Source organism: Sciurus carolinensis, chromosome 4 (assembly GCF_902686445.1).
Source record: "Sciurus carolinensis chromosome 4, mSciCar1.2, whole genome shotgun sequence".
NCBI classification, from domain to species: Eukaryota; Metazoa; Chordata; class Mammalia; order Rodentia; family Sciuridae; genus Sciurus; species Sciurus carolinensis.
In genome coordinates this window covers 74,149,368-74,169,675 of record NC_062216.1, presented here as the reverse complement: position 1 = coordinate 74,169,675, position 20,308 = coordinate 74,149,368, and positions in this window count along the sequence as shown.

Sequence of the window (20,308 nt, the reverse complement as noted above, 5' to 3'; positions counted from 1 at the left end):
CCTGTTTGTCCTGTATTGGCTCTTGAGGGTAGTACCTGTGTGCCCTTCTCTGGGGGGAGGTTTTATGGGCCAGTTCCCAAAATGTCTTGTTCATACAACATGGCTACACAGATGTCACCTTGTTCTCAACAACTGAAGAAAAAAATTTTGAATCATAATTTAATGTGTTCAACCACATTTATAGAACAACCAAAATATCCTAAGAACCATTCCTTTTCTGTATGATTCTTGTTGTTTGGTGTAACCACATGAGTTTTCAAACATGGGCCTTCTGCACCTTTCATTTTCCTACCTCCCACTGTAGGTAGTTTTACCATTTTCAATCACTTGCAATTCCTGAAATAAATAAATTTTTGCTTAACTTTAAACATTTACCAGAGTAACTCAACCTCATCTTTTAGAAATAATTGTTTTATTGATTATTACTAATTATTGTGCACTAAGTCATTCAGATCTCAGCAACTAAGGTGATTTCCATTAACTGATTACTTTTTTGTGGTTGTTGAGGAAACTGAAACTCAGATTTTAAAAAATTTGAAAATGACTTAATTTCAGAAGAGCTATGCCAGCTCAAGTTGAACAACTTCTGCAGTATTTAGCAAAAACCCTTGAATATAACTCATATTGAAATTTTACTAGAAAACAACCTGGGTGTTTAAGTTAGCAACAAACTAAATATGAGCCAACTTCATTATTATCTCTAGAAAATTAATTTACTCTAAGCTTTATTAACTCATAAGCAATTGTTATTAAACTTATTAAATTCATGTGTGTGTAGGTTTCCTTATTAAAATACAATTGAAAAGAATCTATAGATAATGAAAAAGTGTGTTAAAATGAGAAGGTATGAATAATCCAGGCACAGCACAAGTAAATGAAGAATATTAAAGAATGCATATTCCTTAGTTGAAAAGAATTAGATGATATATAAAAGTATTAATTACCCTTTAAGTAAAACATAGCACAATCAACTCTAAAGAATTAATATCTTCTGTTGAAAAAAGCTGATAATGGATGAAGACTGAGTGCTTAGAAACCTAGCAAAAACCAACAGTACCAACTGTTAAAAGATTAATATAAGCGCAAATAAGTTATTTTAAAAATCAGGTCCCCACTGATATGACTTAATGAGAAACTCATATAACATCAGTGGTATCCTTTCTCAACATTCATCTAATTTGAAAACATTTGACAAAACCCTGCTAAATGACTACTACTCTCCAAAAGTGTCAGTCATAAATAATGAAATGCTAAAGTGATTACTGATTGGAAGAGACTAAGAATATATGATGACTAAATTCAATTTGATATTTTAGATATTTAGATACTCTGTTATGGACAGAAAGAAAAAGACATTAGTGGAAAAACTAGAGAAACAAAAACTATAGTTTAATAAATAGTATTATACATATGCTAATTTTGAATTTTGTTAAATACACCATGGTCACATAAGTTGTCAGAGGAAGTTGGTTGAAAGGCATATGAAAATAGTAGTATCTTTCAACTGCTTTGTAAATCTAAAATTACTTCAAAATGCCCAGTTTAAAAACACACTTGTAATTTGAAAAAAAATGTAACAAGACCTAAACTACATTGTTTTGTTCCCCAGCTCCTTCCAACCTGATAAACCTTCCTAGAAACCTTCTTTAACTGTATATTATATGTAAAGTCCTATTCCACTTTACATATATAAATATATATATATATATATATATCCTATTTCACATTAAAGCTCAATAAGCCTGTGACATAGGTACCATTTATAATTCTTATTTTTCCATTATTAAAACAAACGTAAGACTCTTAAAGTTAATTTGATGAAGATCTCAAAAGATTATAAATGAAGAACCTAGATTCACCAAGGTAGTTTGACTCAATAGTACAATAAATTCAATATCATGTTATGTTCTAACCCTAGGATTAGCCAATGGGTGATAATACAGACACTTGGCCTAAGAAATCTGTTGCACACATATATCCTTTTATTTTCCTCTTCCTTATTGGTAAGATCATGGCCGTATACCATATTGTTCCTTTATTAATAAGATTTCTAGCTAGGTATATGTATCAGCTTTATTTCTCAGCATTCATTACAACTGTTTGATCATGTGACTGGCTAACACCAATGAATAGATATGTGGGCCACTTCTAAGCACAATCCATTCTCTCCCCTTCTGAAGAGCATCTGCAGATGATTGACATACCCTAATGGGTGACAGAGTCACGGGATGTAATGACACTAACCACAGCACCAAATAATAGTTACAAAAGTGAAAAGTACATGTATTTTATTGTTGTGCATTATACATTTTTCTGACATTTTTTGTTTTAGCACTTTAGGGTAAACTATTAGATGAATAAAGAGTTCTGGGGAGAGAGGAAACACAGCTATTTACAGAGGAAGATGAAGTGGGGGTAGGAATAATGAACACATGAATGAAATTGACCACAGAACCAGAGGGTGGGATGGGAATATAGTTCAGTGGTAGAGCCACCTGCCTAGCATGAGCAAAGTCTTAGGTTCAATTCCTAGTACTGCAAAAAAAAAAAAAAAAAAAAGGAAAAACAAAACTCAAGACCGGCAGTTCTAGTGACTTACTGAATACCATAATCAGGAGAATACAGAGCAGTATGCTAACTTTAGTGAAGATCAGGTACCTCTAATGAAGAAACCTAAAAATGTGGTGATTAATGGACAAAGATTATTCCCTCTAAGGAAATGTGCAATGTGCAGGGGCAAGAAATGGTCTCTGCTCTACAAAGTTCTTTAAGAGTACTGATTAGAAAAGGAGGTTTTCTGTTTCTTCTTTATGGGGTTTCTAAGGAGAACTCTGTTAGCATTTCCAGCTCAAAAACGAGAAAGCTTTTTCTATTTTAGTCAGTGACACCAATTTAGCATGGACCATTTCTGCTAGAACTCACTTAACATTGAGTCACCTGGCTACAACTTGCTTCAGGGAAAGAAAAGAAACAGACTCTAGCTGAAGCCACATATGATTCTTAAAATGCATAGTCTTTACCCATGTTACTTTAGGGAAAGGAAATAGCACAGTTCACTCACATAGGGTTAGGACAATGAAAGTATGTTTGAAGTTTTTATTCATTAGTTGAATGAAAGAGAAAAAGAAGTTCAAAAAAGAATTCCTTATAAACAGCCCTTTTTGGAGAGTGTCAACATATTTATTATCAATTTCATTGCATACAAATAATGAGGGTGTTAGAAGTGTCCCACAGCCCTTAATGAGACAAGTATGTCACAGGCATTCCTTACAAGCTCGGCCACTCTCAAACCGATGTTACTGGGCAGACTTCCTGGGTTGTCTCCCCTACAACCTCCACAAGAAGTGAATTATCTTCTTTCATCCCAACTCCCTCCTCTCTTGGAGCTTCTCTCTCAGGGGACTGAAGAAGGTGACCTAAAACACAAAGAATATTTATTGGCTGTAGCTTAGTGCAGCAAAATGACAGAATCTCCCTTTAGGCAGAGTCACCTTAAAGGGACTAAGATCACAAACATTTCCAAACCTCAGTAACTATCTCATAACTGTTACCTGAAGATAGATTCAGGTGGCTTATGCATCAGAGTCTGGTAAATATAGTCTTTTTGTCTGCATACCCAGCAAGGACGTGAGGGTGGAGGAAGGAGCATTCAAACTTCACTATGATCTCATCAGGAATGGAAAGTAGGAAGAGAACTCCAGATCCCTCCTTCCTGAATGACAGACTAGTTTTTCTCTGAGGACTTGCATGATCTGACAAAATGTCCATATGGATAATCTCACCTTTAATATCTCATCCCCAAATAGGAGTGGATTATTGAGATGAAAGATTTTTTAAAAATCACCAAAGCCCAAATCATTCTCATCTTTTCCAAGAGAATTTGTCAGTTAGAAAGGTTAGAACTTATATTTTCTGTGATTCTTTTTAGTTTTACCTTGCTATGTTCTACAAGAAAATCTGGAATAATTTTCTCCTTAAACCTGGTATCTATAACTAGTTGAAACAAAATAGTTATCAGGAAAACCTTAATCCAAATTACTAGGAACAATGATCACCATCAAGTTCAATGTGTCACAAAAATGCCAGTAATTTGTTGGCTAAATTGATTCCTCAAAATTTGTCACATGTAGAATTTACATCCAAAATATCATTAATTGATACTCCATGGAACTAAGGTTCAAATTTGGTAGATATGGTTCTAGTAGCATAAACTGTGTATATCTGACTGGGAAGGATATAGTGTAGGCAGGAGCTATAACCCACAGGGTCCAGGATTTATCAGGCCTGTGAGGATAGAGGAATAAGGGAAATGCATTGAAAAGTGAAATACTGACACATAAGAAATTTAGGAGCACATTCAGATTGAGTGTTTACAAAGGACAGCTGTACTCACTTCATCTTTCCCTGCTCATTTACAAGGGACTCTAGATGATAAACTGGTATCTCTTTACTCCTGTTGCATCTCTACCCCTCTCACTCATTACTGTAATAGGAAGTTTTAGACAAAGCCACCCATTTGACCTCCTTGAAACCATGATTCACTCTTCTGACTCTGGGCTCTAAGTATGAACAAGGACCTCAAGAACATTAGCAGATGTAGCAAATGAAGCATGTCTCGAGATAGTGGAGCATTTGTAACAATGACTGAAAGTTCAGGTTACTTCATATGTTTTTTGGGTTAATTCTCTTAGTTTTTTTCATTTGCAGTACTCTCATTTATATAATGACACTGTTGGGCTAGACGTTCTGGTTGTCTATAACTAATACCACCATATACTTTGGTTAGGTTTGAGATTTAACAAACACCATTCATTCCTGAAGTTAATAATCCAAACATTTATTCACCCAAAAAGTTTCACCTGTTTTACTTACCGCAAAACAACACATTAACTTTTTATAGACCAGGAATTTCAATTTTGTGTGAGGCAAACCTGGTCAAGAGTGTCTGTGGGGCATAAAATATTCCTAGTGAGGCAGAGATATGCTAAATACCAGGTACCTGAAAATCCAGGGTGTGACCCCACCCATTCCCCCGTGATGTCACAAGAAGTCATAGAACAACCCCGGAGGACAGAACTGACACTACCTGGAGAAGAAAGTCTCCTCACTTGCATACTCAGAGGAATTATGGTCAACAGGTGATCAGGATGTTCTCCATGAAAAATATTCAAATTTACTTTTCTTTTCACCGTCTAGCTTGTAAAATAGAAATTTAATCACTGAATCAATTGAAAGGGACTATTAACAGGGAGAGAAACATCACATAAATGAACAAAACAGAGGAAACTTTCCATTCACAGGAGTTAATAAAGGCTTAGAATCAAAACTAGACTTGATAAATGTTCTTCCCAGAGAGAATGCTCAGATATCTTAAGCTAAACTTAGAGGAAGAGGGTCCACATGCTGAACATGAGGGACTGTATCACTGAGATCACATTTGTACATGATGGACAATGGAACTGATTGGAGTTGCTGGTTTATAAACAATAACCCAGAGATGAAGGAAAAAGGATGCTTACCTGGCTTTTGCAGATGGTTCATCTTTATTTCATTTTCACCTTTGTTCTTATACACAGCATTACACAGGGAATACCTGCATCCAAGCAAGACTAAGACAAGACACTCTGGATCAAAGACTATCATACAGAAACTCCCTTTTATAATTCCAAATTCTATAGAGTCCCCCATATCCTTATACTTAGGTATTAACTTCTGCTCAATCAGGTCCCTGAGTAATTAATTTCTCATTTTCTTTAAGTATACCAGAAAGACTTCCTAACCCAGTCCTCACCTGTTTCTAAAAACTCTTGGCCCAGGGTTATTAAAAGACCTTAAAACCCAGAAAGAAAAATTTTTCTTGGATCATGTAGTAAGAAACATATTTTCAAACCCATTACATTTTAACAGACCCTTTCCCTCTCCTCCTGTATACATTCTCTTAGACTATGCATAGAAACTTACATTTCTTTATGTGTTCATCAACCTCACTGAAGAAGGGAAAAAATGAGAAGAAGACAATGAAAAGGATGGTCATTGCTAGAAAGATATAGAGCCAGGTCACATTTGGGTGTAACCTGGTGCCTGATTTAAACTCACACATGGAGATACTAGTAAAAATATGGTAATGCCCAGCCCCAGCTCTGTCACCTCTTAAGTGATCAGGTGATGAAGTCAGAGCTTCAGAAACAATGGGAGTGATGAATGTCTGGTGGGGATTGGCCAATGTTTATCCCCTTCAACAATGAAGAAAACATTGAATAAAGTCATTTAGCTAGCTCTTCTTCTACAAATGCTTCAATTACTCCCCAAACACTAGAGTCTCTGAAAATGGCCAGAAACAGGAACAACTCATGAAAAAAAAAAAAAAAAAATAGAATAAGTGTGTCCCTGCATTGAACAAAAGGAACAGCTATATAGTAAAGGAACGTCCTGTTTTCCTGGACTCCTTAGCCCTAGAGCCAGATTTATAGAGACAAAATAGACATTAAATATCTGTTGGAAGATGAAGAAGGCTCAAATGTTCCTGAAGACAAATTCCAAATCCTTCCCTAGAAGTTCCTCTGACATTCCTGCTTATTTATATCACAAATGTGTGTCCCATTAACTATAAGCAATGTCTCTCCAGTCACATGTGTCAACATGGAGGCTATATTGTCTTCTAAACAGATAAGGCAGTGCATTTCTCTGAACCTCACCATAAAATGTTCCCTGGGTTCTTAGAAGTAATTCCTGAAACAGAGTGGAAAGAAAGCCAAGGGATTCAACTATAACCTCACCTGATACAAAACAATGACTATGCGCACAATTGGAACTTCTTTTGAAGCAATATCCCCACATTCCTTTCTTACCATACAGACTAATGCATTTTTCTCCAAAACTTTAGATCAATTTACTCTCCCCATTTTTCTGTTTTTTTCTTTTTCTCCTCCCTTCCCCCCTCCCCCTCATCCTCCTTCTACTACTACTACTGCTGCTGCTGCTGCTACTACACTGGGAATCAAACCCAGGACCTCAAGCACACAGACAGGTGTTCTAACTCTAAGTTCCATCCCCAGCCCCCATCCTCCCCATTTCTGAAGAACACTTATAGTAGAATTTGTGTCATGCTTCAAGTCACTTTCCTAGAGATTCCCAATCCATTGCCACAGAGTGACTCCACCCCACTACCACTCTACAATGCACACAATGATCTCAATTCATATTTTAAGCTCAACCTTCTCTAAGGTGACAGGTGGGGACCCACTGGCAAGATTTTTGATGTACCTCTACAGTCTTTCCTTGTTTCCAAAGCTCATTACAACCTATCTCCTGGAGACCTCAAGCCTAATCTCTGTCTGCCAGAAGTGCTATATGTGTTTTCTCTTAAGTTCTGCAAGTTCCATATTTCTCACCCTAAATCCAAAGAAAGATCAATGCCACCATGAAACTGCCTAAGAACCTATAAAATAGTTCTTTCCTTTTATGAGTAACTCTGTTCCACATTTTGCCATTTTTTAGTTGTCGATGTTCTCTTATATAGGCAAATAAGAAAAAAACCTTTTTTACATGAAGACTATTTGCCTATTAACAGTAATGTTTGAAAATTTTAAGACTAATTTTCTGATGAAAATAATTCAAATACATTTAAAAGAGAAAAATGTGGATTGGTTAACAATGACACATAATGTAGAAATATATAGAAATATAATAATGTTTAATGGAGCCATTTTTATTTTCCATTTACCATTATGTTATCAGTGGAAGAGTTTCTGAATGTTTTATTCCACAGCATCCTTAGCATAAAAGAAAATTCCTGTGGTTTTAAAAATTAACCAAGATAGGCTGAGTGGTTACCCAAATCTAAGGGCAGTAACTACTTATTGTCAAAGATGAAAACTTGAAGCTTTAATTTCAATTTAATTTACATCTGAGATTAGGTTACATAGAATTTTTTGATAAATATATCAGGTATATCCATCATTCTAAGTAGCTGAGACAATCTGTTAAGCAAAAAAGCACTTTGTTGAGGTCTTAAGCTGCAATTCAGGGAATAGAGATTCTAGCAGAGACCAGAATATGTTCAACAGGGAAGAATTTAAAGAGTCTTTTTAAGGGTAAAAAGAATGGGTTACTGTTAATCAGCTTTCCGTCTTTATAACAAATACCTGAAGCAAAAAAAAAAAAAAAAACAAATACCTGAGATGACCAACTTTTAAAGATAAAAGTTTAAGTTTGACTCACAGTTTAAAAGACTTCAATTAATGATTGATTCAGTTGCTTTGGACCTGTAGCTTCATACCATGGGGGAGCATGAGGTGGAGCAAAACTCTTCACCTCATGGTCAGGAAGTAAAAAGGAGAGAAAAGGTTTTGCTATCCCCTTCAGGAAGGCCCATCCTCCATGACCTAAGACCTCCCACTAGGCTCTACCTCTTAAAGATTCCAGCACTTTCCAACAACTTGATTCTAGGGAGCAAACCTTTAACACTTGGGTTTTTACAAACATTCAACATCCAAACTTTGCTATTTGTCATGAATTTTGACTAGAGGATAAATTTACTTCTACACCTCCTTGGTCCAACACAGACCAGCTCAGACCATATTATCGTTACTAGGAAAGAGTTTAGTTTATACAATCCTCAGGATGTTCCTTCTCAGCAAATAAGCTTTCTTCTGGCATGTCAGCAAGTTCACAGAGCAATCACTGCAGCCCAAAATGTAGTCTGGGTTACAAAATGGAGTTGCTGCTGTCAACTTTCTTTCATATATCATCAGTCAGAAAAGCATTTTTGAAAGGCAGTGTTTTCCTGGGATGAAAATTAAAATTAGAATGTTGGTATTCTGTACATGAAGATGTGTAAGTTTAAATGACCCCAACTGGGGAGAAATGGATTGAAAGCTATTGTGTTTTAGTGTACTTTTACAATGATGAGAAGATGATTTCCACAGTTGGAACTGATTTCTAAAAGGATTGTATATTGGCAGAGTATGTAGTCAGTGTCAAGCCCTTATAACCCAGCAACCTGAGGAATCGCTGTCATGAGCAGCAGGGGGAACCTGTGATCATCCAGATTTCTTCTAATGGTAAGCAGTAAGCTCCCCTTTACACTGAACAGACCACAGAACTGCATCACTTCTCATCAACTCCTCACCATTGCTGACTTCTTTTATGCTCTCCCTGAATGGCTGGATCCAAAGCCTGAGAACTATATTCTTCACAGTCCTTCACAAGAAGAATGTGAGCTAGTTTCACCAGCACAGTGTACTCCTGGGAGATTTAGTTTTGCAGGGGCTGTTGCACTTGCTCTGAAAGTTACTAGCCTTGATGTTGCAGCATGGTGACGTTTAGCAGTGAGCATAGCGATATGCAGCAGTGGTTTCCTGGGAGTTTTTGGAACTTCCTGGTGAGAATTTTGTAAGCACATTAATTTCCTGTAGTAAACCACTTCCTGCTTTAAATACCTAGAGGGTTTTCTGTTTGATGCTTGATTCTTAAGGCCCTGGTCTCCTTAAATTCATTTAATCCTGGAAAGAATTATATTTTGGAAAAAAAGCTATAGGGCTTTAAGATTGTGCATTCTCTCCTGTTAAAGTTGCAAAACATGAAAAATGAAACAATATTGTCAAGAAGTTTGTTGAGCAGGTAGACAGAAGAAAAAGTGAACATTATGTTCAGTAAGAATCAAAGACTTAGAAAACAGAAAGTAACAGAAAATATACCAACACAAAGAAGAAAAAGTGATGTTGAAATTGTTGAAATAATCAGTAAAAATTAATCACATAGGAAAAGAAAGTAATGCAAAATAAAATGTAAAATAAAATAGTAAAAATATACCCTGTAGAAGTTCAGGGGTATCTATGAAGAGAAAAATGCAACATACAAACACACAAATGGTACACACCCCAAAGAAACATATACAGACACAAAAGACTAATATCCTATGACCACTTAGAATATCTAATAGAAACACATATAGTTTTTCAAATACTGGAATGAATTAGGATTTTAACAGTTCTTTATCACAAACTGCTCTAATCATTAGACACTGAAGGTACTTATCCAGTTTCTTAACTTCCCTTCCCTTGCAGAAATCACTCTGTTATTGTTCTGACAGCACCAGATTTTTAAAAATGTTTGTATTGAGATGAGTTCCAAAAAGAGTTCTCTGTCTCCTGCTCTCTTTTTCTGTCTCTGTGTCTCTTCTTCTCTTTTCACACATATACCATTATCCACTCCCTGATACACTACTAATATATATATATATATATATATATATATATATATATATATATATACTAGAGATTTCCATTTGGATGTCTTAGTGACCCATTATAATACAAACATTGAATATAGTTAAAAGAGATGAACAGAGAGGAAAACAGGTATAAGTGGTAGGTAAAGATAAGGGAGAATAATGTGCTGGGACTTACATGAAAAGAAAATCTGAAGTGAGAGAAGAAAGAGAAAAATTAGTTTCACTTGCTAGTAAAAAGGTAATATTTTGGAGGCTGCTATGGTTTGTATAAATGCCCCTCAAAGGCCCATGTGTTAAAGACTTGGTTCCCAGTTTGGCACTACTGGGAAGTGATAGAAACTTTGAGGTCTTTCCCAACCATGCGTTTCTGCCACGATTTGCTTCCTTGTCACAGGCCCAAAAGCATGGGGGCCAACAGATAATGGATTAGAAGTTACAAAACTGTGAAGCAAAATAAACCTTTTCTCTCTATAAGCTGATTATCTCAGGTATTTGCTATAGTAATGGAAATCTGATTAACATAGGGAACAAGAAGCTTTGGGTAGAAGGTCTATAGCAATTCCCTCCCCATGCATCTTTCTCCATGATACCATATTCGATGATAATATTGAAAGGATCATGGAACTTATATAAGAAAACAATGCAAACCAGACATGACATTTAGAATGTTCAGGTTATATTGCTATGTGACTGTCTTGTATAAAGGAAAATTGAAGCCCTGGATTCAGAGTTTGCATAGTCATGCTGTGGCCATGAACTTCTCTTCCTCTGTAAGAATGATTCCGTGTGTTGCTTTGGGAATAGAATATGGCCTGTGTGATTCATCTAAGATTTCCTCTGGAGGTAGAATAGAAAATCAGGGTCAATTTCAGACTGAATATAAGCAATTGAGCAAAAGAAGCCAGAAATTCATCAAAAATTTCTTTGTAACAGAGCTTTTCTGAGAGTCTCAAAATATTTATTGCCCCTTTTTGTAGTATAAACATAGATGATAAAGGGTATCAAAATCCTTCTCCTGACTGGGACATGATGTCACAGGTGATTTCTTATCAACTCAGTCATCCTCAAACTGATTGCTCAGGGGTAAAGATCTCAGCCTCAGACTCCCAGGACTTTCTTGCTACCCTCACAAGTAGTGAGGGATCTTTTCCTCTCCCATCTTCCTTCCCTACCAGAATTTCTCTCCCTGGTGACTCCAGAAAACAGTCTGAAACAACAATAATAAAGTCTCTTTGTTATACCTATGACCCAGCAGAATGGCAACACCTGTTTTAGAGAACAGAAATCATGCAAGATGTTAAAACTTTCTGTATATCGTAATTCAGGGCTTTCCCTGAGTCCTAAAAGTCCTTCTTCACCAAAGAACCCACAACTTTCATCTTCCTCCCACAGCAAAAAGCAACCAAGAGTTTTATCATCTGCTAATTGAAAATATTGTGGCTATTATTTTCTACATCAGCTCTAGTGCATCTGGCACTAATGGTCTATGAATTTATAAGAAAATCTGGAATAATGCTCTCCCAGTCTAATCCAAGAAACTATCTGTAAGAAAAATCAATCTGTTATATTAGAGGAAATGGCCATAATAAGGTAGGAAAATGTCACCATATTTAAGCAACTAACTATACTTCTCCAGAGTTTGGTTCACATACAGAATTAGTTCAAAGAAATCAGTTGACCATTCAAAGCACCAACATTCAAATTTGAGAAAGATGGCCTTAGTAGCACAACTTGTCCACATCAGTATTGAAAATTGGGTAGGAGAGAGCCATAAACCACAGAGTTCATGATTTACCCACCTCTGTGAGGATAAAGAAAATTCTCAGAAATGACTTAAAAAGCAAAATAATATCTGAGGGAGATAGGTGCCTACTTGGAGTCCGAACACTTGGAAAAGGCACCTGCACTCATCTCACCTTCTCTTGTTCATTTATAAGAGACTCTAAATAATAAACTGGCATCTCTTTACCCACCAGAAGGAGATATACTCTCACTCATTAGTAGAACAGGAAGTTTCAGACAAAACCATTTGGCCCCTTCGAAACCATCACTCACTCTGACTTTGTGCTCCAAGAGCAAACATGGATTTCAAGAACATCAGCAGAGGTAGGAGGTGAAATGTGAATTGAGGTAGTGGAGAATTTGTAAAAAATGACAGGAGTTACAGTGACTTTATGTAAATTTTGAGGCAATTCACTTTACTTACCAACTACAGTATTGAATCGCATAGTCTCATTTAAGGATATATTCATATTTATGTGATGGCATTTTGACAGTAGACATTCTGGTTGTCTAAAACTAAAACCAACATATATTTTGGTTGTATTTGGGAATGTTACAAATCCATGTGTGTAGTACCATTTTTCTCTTGAGTTTATACATAAAAAGTTCCCAAATGTATTTATGTGGAAACTGATTTTCAACCTAGTTTACTCAAAGCAACTTTTTATAAACTGGATATTTAAATTTTATGTGAGGAAACCTGGGTAGAATGTCTTATAGAGCATATGCATGAGCAGGCATGATGTGATAGGCCCAGAGAACCTAGAATCCAGTGTGGTTTCTCTCTCTGTGACATCCAGAGACTTATAAAGCAATAAAAAGGAAGGCAGAACTGACTTCCACGGAAGAGGCAAGTCCCATAATATACACAGTCTGCAGGAGTTACGCTCATGGACTGAGGATTCAATTTAGGAGTAGAGTGCATCCTTAGTATGTGCAAAACCTTATGTTCAATCCCCAGCACAACAAAAAAAAAAAAAAAAAAAAAAAAGGTGATAATCTGCAGGAATCAATGGGCAGAATGTCATTAGAATGTCACCCATAAAGAGAGACTTTTAATGTCCCCCAGGCTTTTTGTATGTTGATCTTATTAATACAGAGTATGTCTGCCTTCATCTCCATCACAACATCAGATTTATTACCACTTTTTGTAGAAGAGCCACCTTTCTTCTTCTTGAGAGGGAACCTTGATAGGAAGAGAACATCACAAGTACAAATAACTGAAATTTCTTGACCCAAAAGAGTTAATGAGTGCTTGAAACCACACCTCTGTTGGAAAATTGTTCTCTCTGGAGAGAAACTCAGAGCCCTTAGGCTAAGCTTGGAGGAATAGGTCTTGTGCATAACAGGAAAAGGCTGTTTCACTGAGACCAGAATCTGAGCATGAGTTCTCAAGTTATCTAGCATGTAGCCTGGTGAACTGACTACAGATGTCAGCTTATGGCAAAAACAACCCAGAGGTAAAGGGCAAAGAACACTTACCTGGCCTCCCCAGATGGTCCATCTTTATCTCATTGCCATCTTTGTCTTTAGGCACAGCATTAGGTAGAGAATACCTGCATCTAAGCAAGACTAAGACAAAGCACTCTGGGTCAGGGTCCGTAGTACAGAAATACCTTCACATATCCCAGATTCTATAGAGTCCCCCATGTTCTTATACTGGGGTTTTAACATCAATCATCACAGTTAGGACTCAGGATCCTTCCTCATGCTCTTTGAGGTTATCAGCAGTGGAATTCCCAGCTCAATTCTGATCTGTGTTTCTGAGGTTCTTAAATCATATATAAGATTATGGTTTCTAAGATTTGTAAGCCCTGTCCATTAGACCTTTGAGACCAGAAAAGTAGTATCATTTTCTTGTTTCCCACAGTATAATAGACAAATTTCCTCCCTCCAGACACCTATTCTCTCCAACAGTTCCCCTATGCCATAACTCCCACCACAGCACTTACATTTCTTCATGTGTTGGTCTATCTCAAGTAAAAAGGGAGAGAACATGACAAAGAGAAAAAATACGAAGAGCATAGCAAACAAGGCATAGAGCCAAGGAACACCATTTGGAAATAAACTGGCCACTGGTTCAATCTCCGCCATTGAGATGGGAAAGAGGACATGGAATTCTCTGTCTCAGCTGCATTACCTCCTAGGTGACCAGAGTGATGAAGTCACAACTTCAGAGACAATGGGGTGGTAAAGATCTGGGTGGGGATTGGCTAAGCTTTGTCACATTTGTAAAGGGACAAGAATAGCTACCACAGTTGTATTGAACCTAAAACTTCATATTGTCAGTTCAGTCTACTGGTAGATTATTACACAGACAATCAGAAAAAAACATCTTGCTGCATTGGAACCTCTCTATATACAAAGCAAAGGACCTATTTCTCTAGGCTTCTTAGCACAAAGATCATTCTTATTCAGCAGTGTTATATCTACATGAAGGACCAAGAACGCATTTTCCTAAAGAAAGAATTTATGCTTTTTCCTAGAATTCCCAGCCTTGGTGTACTTATTCATGTCAGGATTGTGTGCCTAATGCATAAATTATGGGAATATCTGCCCAGTCACATGTATCAATAGGGAGAGGACAATTTATTTTAAAAATTGAAAGAAATTTTGCCTTCTGAACTAAACAGAATATTGGGTTGTGGGTTGCTCTAAAACAACAAGAAATGCTCTCTAGTCCTTGGTAGCAATTCCAGAAACAGTAGGGAGAAAGCTCAGGGATCAGATCAAAACCTTACCTCATGTAAGGACACAACCTTGCTAATTATCTTAGTCTGCTTTCTGTTGTTGTAACTGAATGCCACCAATGGGGTTATTTATAAAGAATAAGGATTTATTCAATTCATAATTTTGGAAGACTTTCTAAAGTTAAAGGGCCATACCTAGTAAGAGGCTTTAGTTCGCATCATTTCACTGCAAGGAAAGTAAGTGCATATGAAAGAGACAAACACAAAGGGCTGGACTCACTTGATGACAACCCACTCTCAGGATGCCTAATCCATTCCAGCCATAGTGACGTTATTCATACAATAATTTCTTATTAGACCCTCTAAGGGGATTAAATTTTGAACACACAATATTTTAGGGGACACATTTAAGCCATAGTACCGACCAATGGAACTTCCTTTGAGGCAATATCTCTACATTCCTAAAATACTACACAAACACATCTAAAATTCTTTGAAGAATTTCGATCAGTCCATTCTCCCATTTCTAAAGAATACCTTACAGTAGAAGTTGTCTATATTTAAAGTCACTTTCCCAGACATTCCCAGCCTACTGCCCTGTTACCACTTCCCAATGTGCACAATGATCCCAATTCTAGTTCTAAATTCAACCTTCCCTAAGGTGACCAGTGAGGTATCACTGACAAGCTAATAATGCTTCTTCATAGTCTCTAGTAGCTCCCAAGACTTGCTACATTCCATCTCCAGGAGACTTCATGCTTAATTTTCATTTGCCAAGAGTATTGTGTATATGTTTTCTATCAAGGTCCATAAAACTATTTATCACACAAAGCACAAATAAGAACCACTGCCACCATGGCACTTCCTAAAAACTAAAAATAGCACAATGCTGAACAGGATGAGACATCTGAGTCCTAACTGACATGCCAATTACATGAACTTCTTATCCTTTACCTTACTGTGATGGGCTGACAGATCTGGCTCCATGAGAATATTATAGGTCAGACTATAAGGGAAATGACTAAACAGACTCCATTTTGCTTTGAGATACCATGTTATGTAGGAAATAAGCTTCTCCCATGGGAACACCCCGCCTCTGTACCCATCATCAGTTACTTAGCATGACATGTTTAGCAATACAAAATCATAATTCTTATGTAATAAAAAATTGCTCTTTTGATTCCTATTGCTCCTAAACAAAGTACCATGCGAACGGTAATTGTGTGGATGTGTAAGGCCCCAAAAAGTTAACTTAAAAAGCTGCCAGAGTTGCTGATGCTAAAAAGGGGTTAAAAATGAAAAGCTACAGACGAGCTGAAATCAGCCTACCTAGATAACAGGATGTCCTTGGCAGTTGATTTAGGCTGTTGCTAGAGGTAACGGGGAATCTTCCTGACTGCAATCAAGCTGACCTTGTCAGGTCAAGTGGTTACTGTGGTGACTAAAACTTTGCAGCCAAAACATGTCCTAATATGCAAACAAGGACACAAACCCTCCAATTGTAAAAGAGAAACTGAGTCCCTTTTTCTGAAGTGTGTAAAACAGCTTGTAAATTTGTGCTCGGGATACTGGGCATTGACTACTAAGCTGGTCTGTGTCGAGTGCCCGAGTAGCTTCTTGAATAAACTGTCTCTTTCTGTGGTTGCATATGGCTTGGTCTCCCTCATGGTCTCTTTGGGGGTGGTTTGGGGCTTGGGCATGACTCCCACCTGGTGGTCCAGGCACAACAGATGTTAGTAACCATTCTTTAGTTTGTACCTGTAATGTACAAAGTTGCTTTCCTCACCTCCCAACTACTGTCAGTCTGTGAAATCCTAGCTAGCTATTGGTTCATCAGTCAGCTTGCAAGTATCCTTCTCCGTTATTGGTCCCCTGTTAGCCCGGCAGAATTCAACTGCTTCACAGTAGCTACCCCGCCATCTTTTCTCTTGCTTTTCTCTCCTACTCACGTGCTTTCTTTCTCCTCCTCACTTTCTACTCTCTCTAGTGTGCGCCCTTTCTTTTCCTCTCATTTTCTCTTACCCTTATTATTTGCTTAATAAACCGTCTTATGTGATTTCCTGTGTCCGGCGTGGTTTTCATGGGATCTCTTACAGAACCTAGATAAGGGTTGTTTTGACCCATTTCCCCCTCTGTTGATGATCTCATGATGTTAGTTTGTAATTTCAAACCATAGCAACAGACACTTATGATTGATGTGATTTTTGGTATTAAAAACCCCTGCAACCCTATGGTCGGTGCCATTCTCCCAATAGTCACTTTTGGGGCATTATGTGAAACAGTCAGCCGGCTGGCTTGATAAAGAATCTTAAATTTGGACTTCTCAGTGGTAATCAGTCTGTTCTTAAGTTGCACTCCATAACATTACTATATTTTCTATTAATCTAATGCTTTAATCATTCTCTTTATGTACACTTTCAATTTTGTTATATTCTTTTGCTATTACAGTTAAAGACCAAAACATACATTCATGGCTTACTAAAGCTTTGTAGGAGTTATTATTATTATTATCTCACTTAATATTAGCATGTTAGTAGACTTTAAGTTTTTAAATCTAAACTGCTTGCCAGGGTAGCTATACCAGAGAACACCTTTGAAGGACGGAGAATAATGGTTTGTTAACCAACTTTTCATCACTGTGACCAAAATACCCAAGAAGACCAACTTAGAAAAGTTTATTTTGGACTCATGGTTTCAGATGTTCAGTCCATGATTGGCCAAATTCATTGCTCTGGACCCAAATGAGGCCGAAAATCATGGTCAAAGGGCACATCCGAGAAAAGTTTCTCATCTCACAGAGACAAAAAAGGCGAGGAAACCAAAGGACAAAGGAATCCTTCCAAGATGCCCCCAGTGATCCATCTCTTTCAGCCATACCTCACCTGCCTACAGTTACCACGTTAGTCCATTCAAATTCAAATAGATCGATTAAGTCATAACTTTCATAATCTAATGATTTCACTTCTGGACATTCTTTCTTTAACATAGGGGCTTTTGGCTAACACCTTGTATCCAAACCATAACAAATGGTTTACTACAAGTTAAGAGCAGCATGTTGGTGTCCCTCACATATAGGCTTATAATTATGTAAGTAAGCAATGGGGAAATCAACTCAGCTATTTTGATTGTAGTGTTTTTTTAAAAGAAAATATTAGAATGTTTTGTTCTTGCATGTGTGCGCACAGATAAATGTAGACTTAAAATGATATATTTGCATAAATTTATTTTTTTGAGTAAAGTTTTTGATCTTTATCCATGGAGAGGGCATAGGAGTAATGAAATATCAGTAGCAATAAGCAAACCTAGAGAAAATTGATTTATTTTGATATACACAACATACTTGTAGGTGTGCTTGATTCCAGAGTGGGGCAAGAATCAATTAAACCGTCCAGGACCATCTCATTGTGTTCTAAGGTAACAAAGTAGAGAGAATTCTGTAATGATAGTTGGGGGGGGGGGGCAAGAAGACAGTTAATATATGTAATAAATAATTGGGTCTGATGGAGAAGGCAGATTGGAAAGAAAATCAAATGCTGTCCTTTTCCCCTCCTCCTTTCAAAACCCTTCCCCCTGCTCCTGCTCCAACCTGTTGCTAAGGTAACAGGCCCCAGGTATTGTTTCTCCCTGCAGGGAATTATAAGAGTTGTTAACTCCTGGCTGTTACCTTACTGCCTGAATTACTTCCCCTTTCAGGTCTCACCTTTTGGTCCACCATTTGGTCAAGTAGGCAGGGTGAGGAAAGATAAAGGAAGGCAAGAGAAAAAAAGAGAATCTAAAATTTATAAAAGGGGTAGGACACTCCCACTTCATTGGATACCAGCTCTGGCCCGCCTTCTCTGCTGAGATGTCTGTTTCTATTCTTTAAATAAAACTTGCTTTCTGTGCTTGCCTCAGTGTTTCTTAGGTATTCAATCTTCAACACCTGGGGAAACAAAACTCGGCCCTGATTTGGCTTTCATCACCACCGGTATCATAGTATGAATTGTTCCATAGAGTCTCTCCTCAGAGAATCATTAGAAAAAGTGAAAATCACTGTCTATAAAACCAAAACAGTATTTAGATTCTCTGGATAGTGTCCTAACAGTATAAATCAAGTGGAGAATCAAGGAACTTGACTAAACATCATAAGAAAGCAAAAACCTAATGCACTTGAATGACAACCCACCTTCACCCTCCAACTGAGAATAATAGAAACTGGTGGATGAAGCCAGGAACGCAAGGCCCCCTCTCTTCCACACTATCATCTAGGGCTACAGAATCTCCCTAAATTGGGCAGGCTACCACAATTTTTCATTCTTTCCAGCTAGTTCAAGGATTGAGGCTCCATGCTAACCAAATCAGAGAGGACTAGAGATTATATCAGCCTCGCACTCTGGTTATAAAGCAGGAGTCTAGTGTAACAGTGGACCACTTCGCCTTTTGAATGTAGCTCTGAGGCTTATTTTTGAAAGGGACAAGTTTTCCTTTTTCTCTTCTCCCTCTCCCCCTCCCTAAACTGGGGGCAGGAAACAAGATTACCCTGAGCTATCTGTGCTCCACAGGAGGGAGATATCTGGCCCGAGGATCTAAGAAGTGAATATCTCCCAAATTAACAAGTGAATGTTAACACACCATCCAGGGGCCCTGGGATCTCCCTTTCAGAGTACACCTGGAAAGTGGCCTTTGAATGACTCCTTTAAAACCTCCCTGTTCCTACTGTGAGCAAAATCACAGCCTGACAGGATTCCCCTGTGTTTCTCCTTTGCTAGCAAAGCAATAAAGCGACTTTTTCCTTTTTCTCCAAACAGCATTAATTAAATTGGCATTAATAGGCACTGGGGGCAAGGACTGAGCTTTCAGCAACCTAAGTTTAAGTGAAGTGGGTTTTACACCAAGCCACAGAGTGGTGGTGTTTTGCTCAGGGATTTTGTCTGTAGGAACAGGTATCAAGAGTTGTTACGGTTTAGACATGAAATACCCTCAAAAGCTCTGGTATTAAATGCAGGAATATTCAGAGGTGAAATTATTAGATTTTGAGAGTTGTGACCTAATAAGTCTGTCCTAATTTGAATGGACTAACTAGATGCCAACAGTAGGCAGATGGGGTGTGGCTAGAGGATGAAGTTCACTGTGCACATGCCCTGGGAGGGTGTATCTTCCCGACTTTCTCCACTTCCCACCACCATGAGCTGAGCAGCTTTCCTTCACCAATCCCAGAGTCATGGGGTTGGCTACCATGGACTAAGTCTCCGAAACAATGAGCCAAAAATAAACTTTTCCTCCTCTAAATTGGTCTTGTTAGGTATTTTGGTCACTGCAACAAAAAGCTGACTATCACAACAGTTGTTCCCAAGGTAACTGGTTTTACATGGACAGATTGTCAGGAAATTCAAGCATAAAGGTGAAGCAAGAATTGGGGACAGTTAGAAATAGGGGATCTGGTCAAATCGGGGAAATGGAGGCCATGAAAGCCATCGGCCTCTGGAAGTTGGAGACTGCCCCTGGGAGAATGGAATGTCAAGGATCTCCAGAGCCCATTGATTACCAAATTTACCTGTAAATTTACCTTATCAAGGACTACAGGCAAGGAGCTGCTAATTAATGCCCCCTGGGTCCTTGCCTG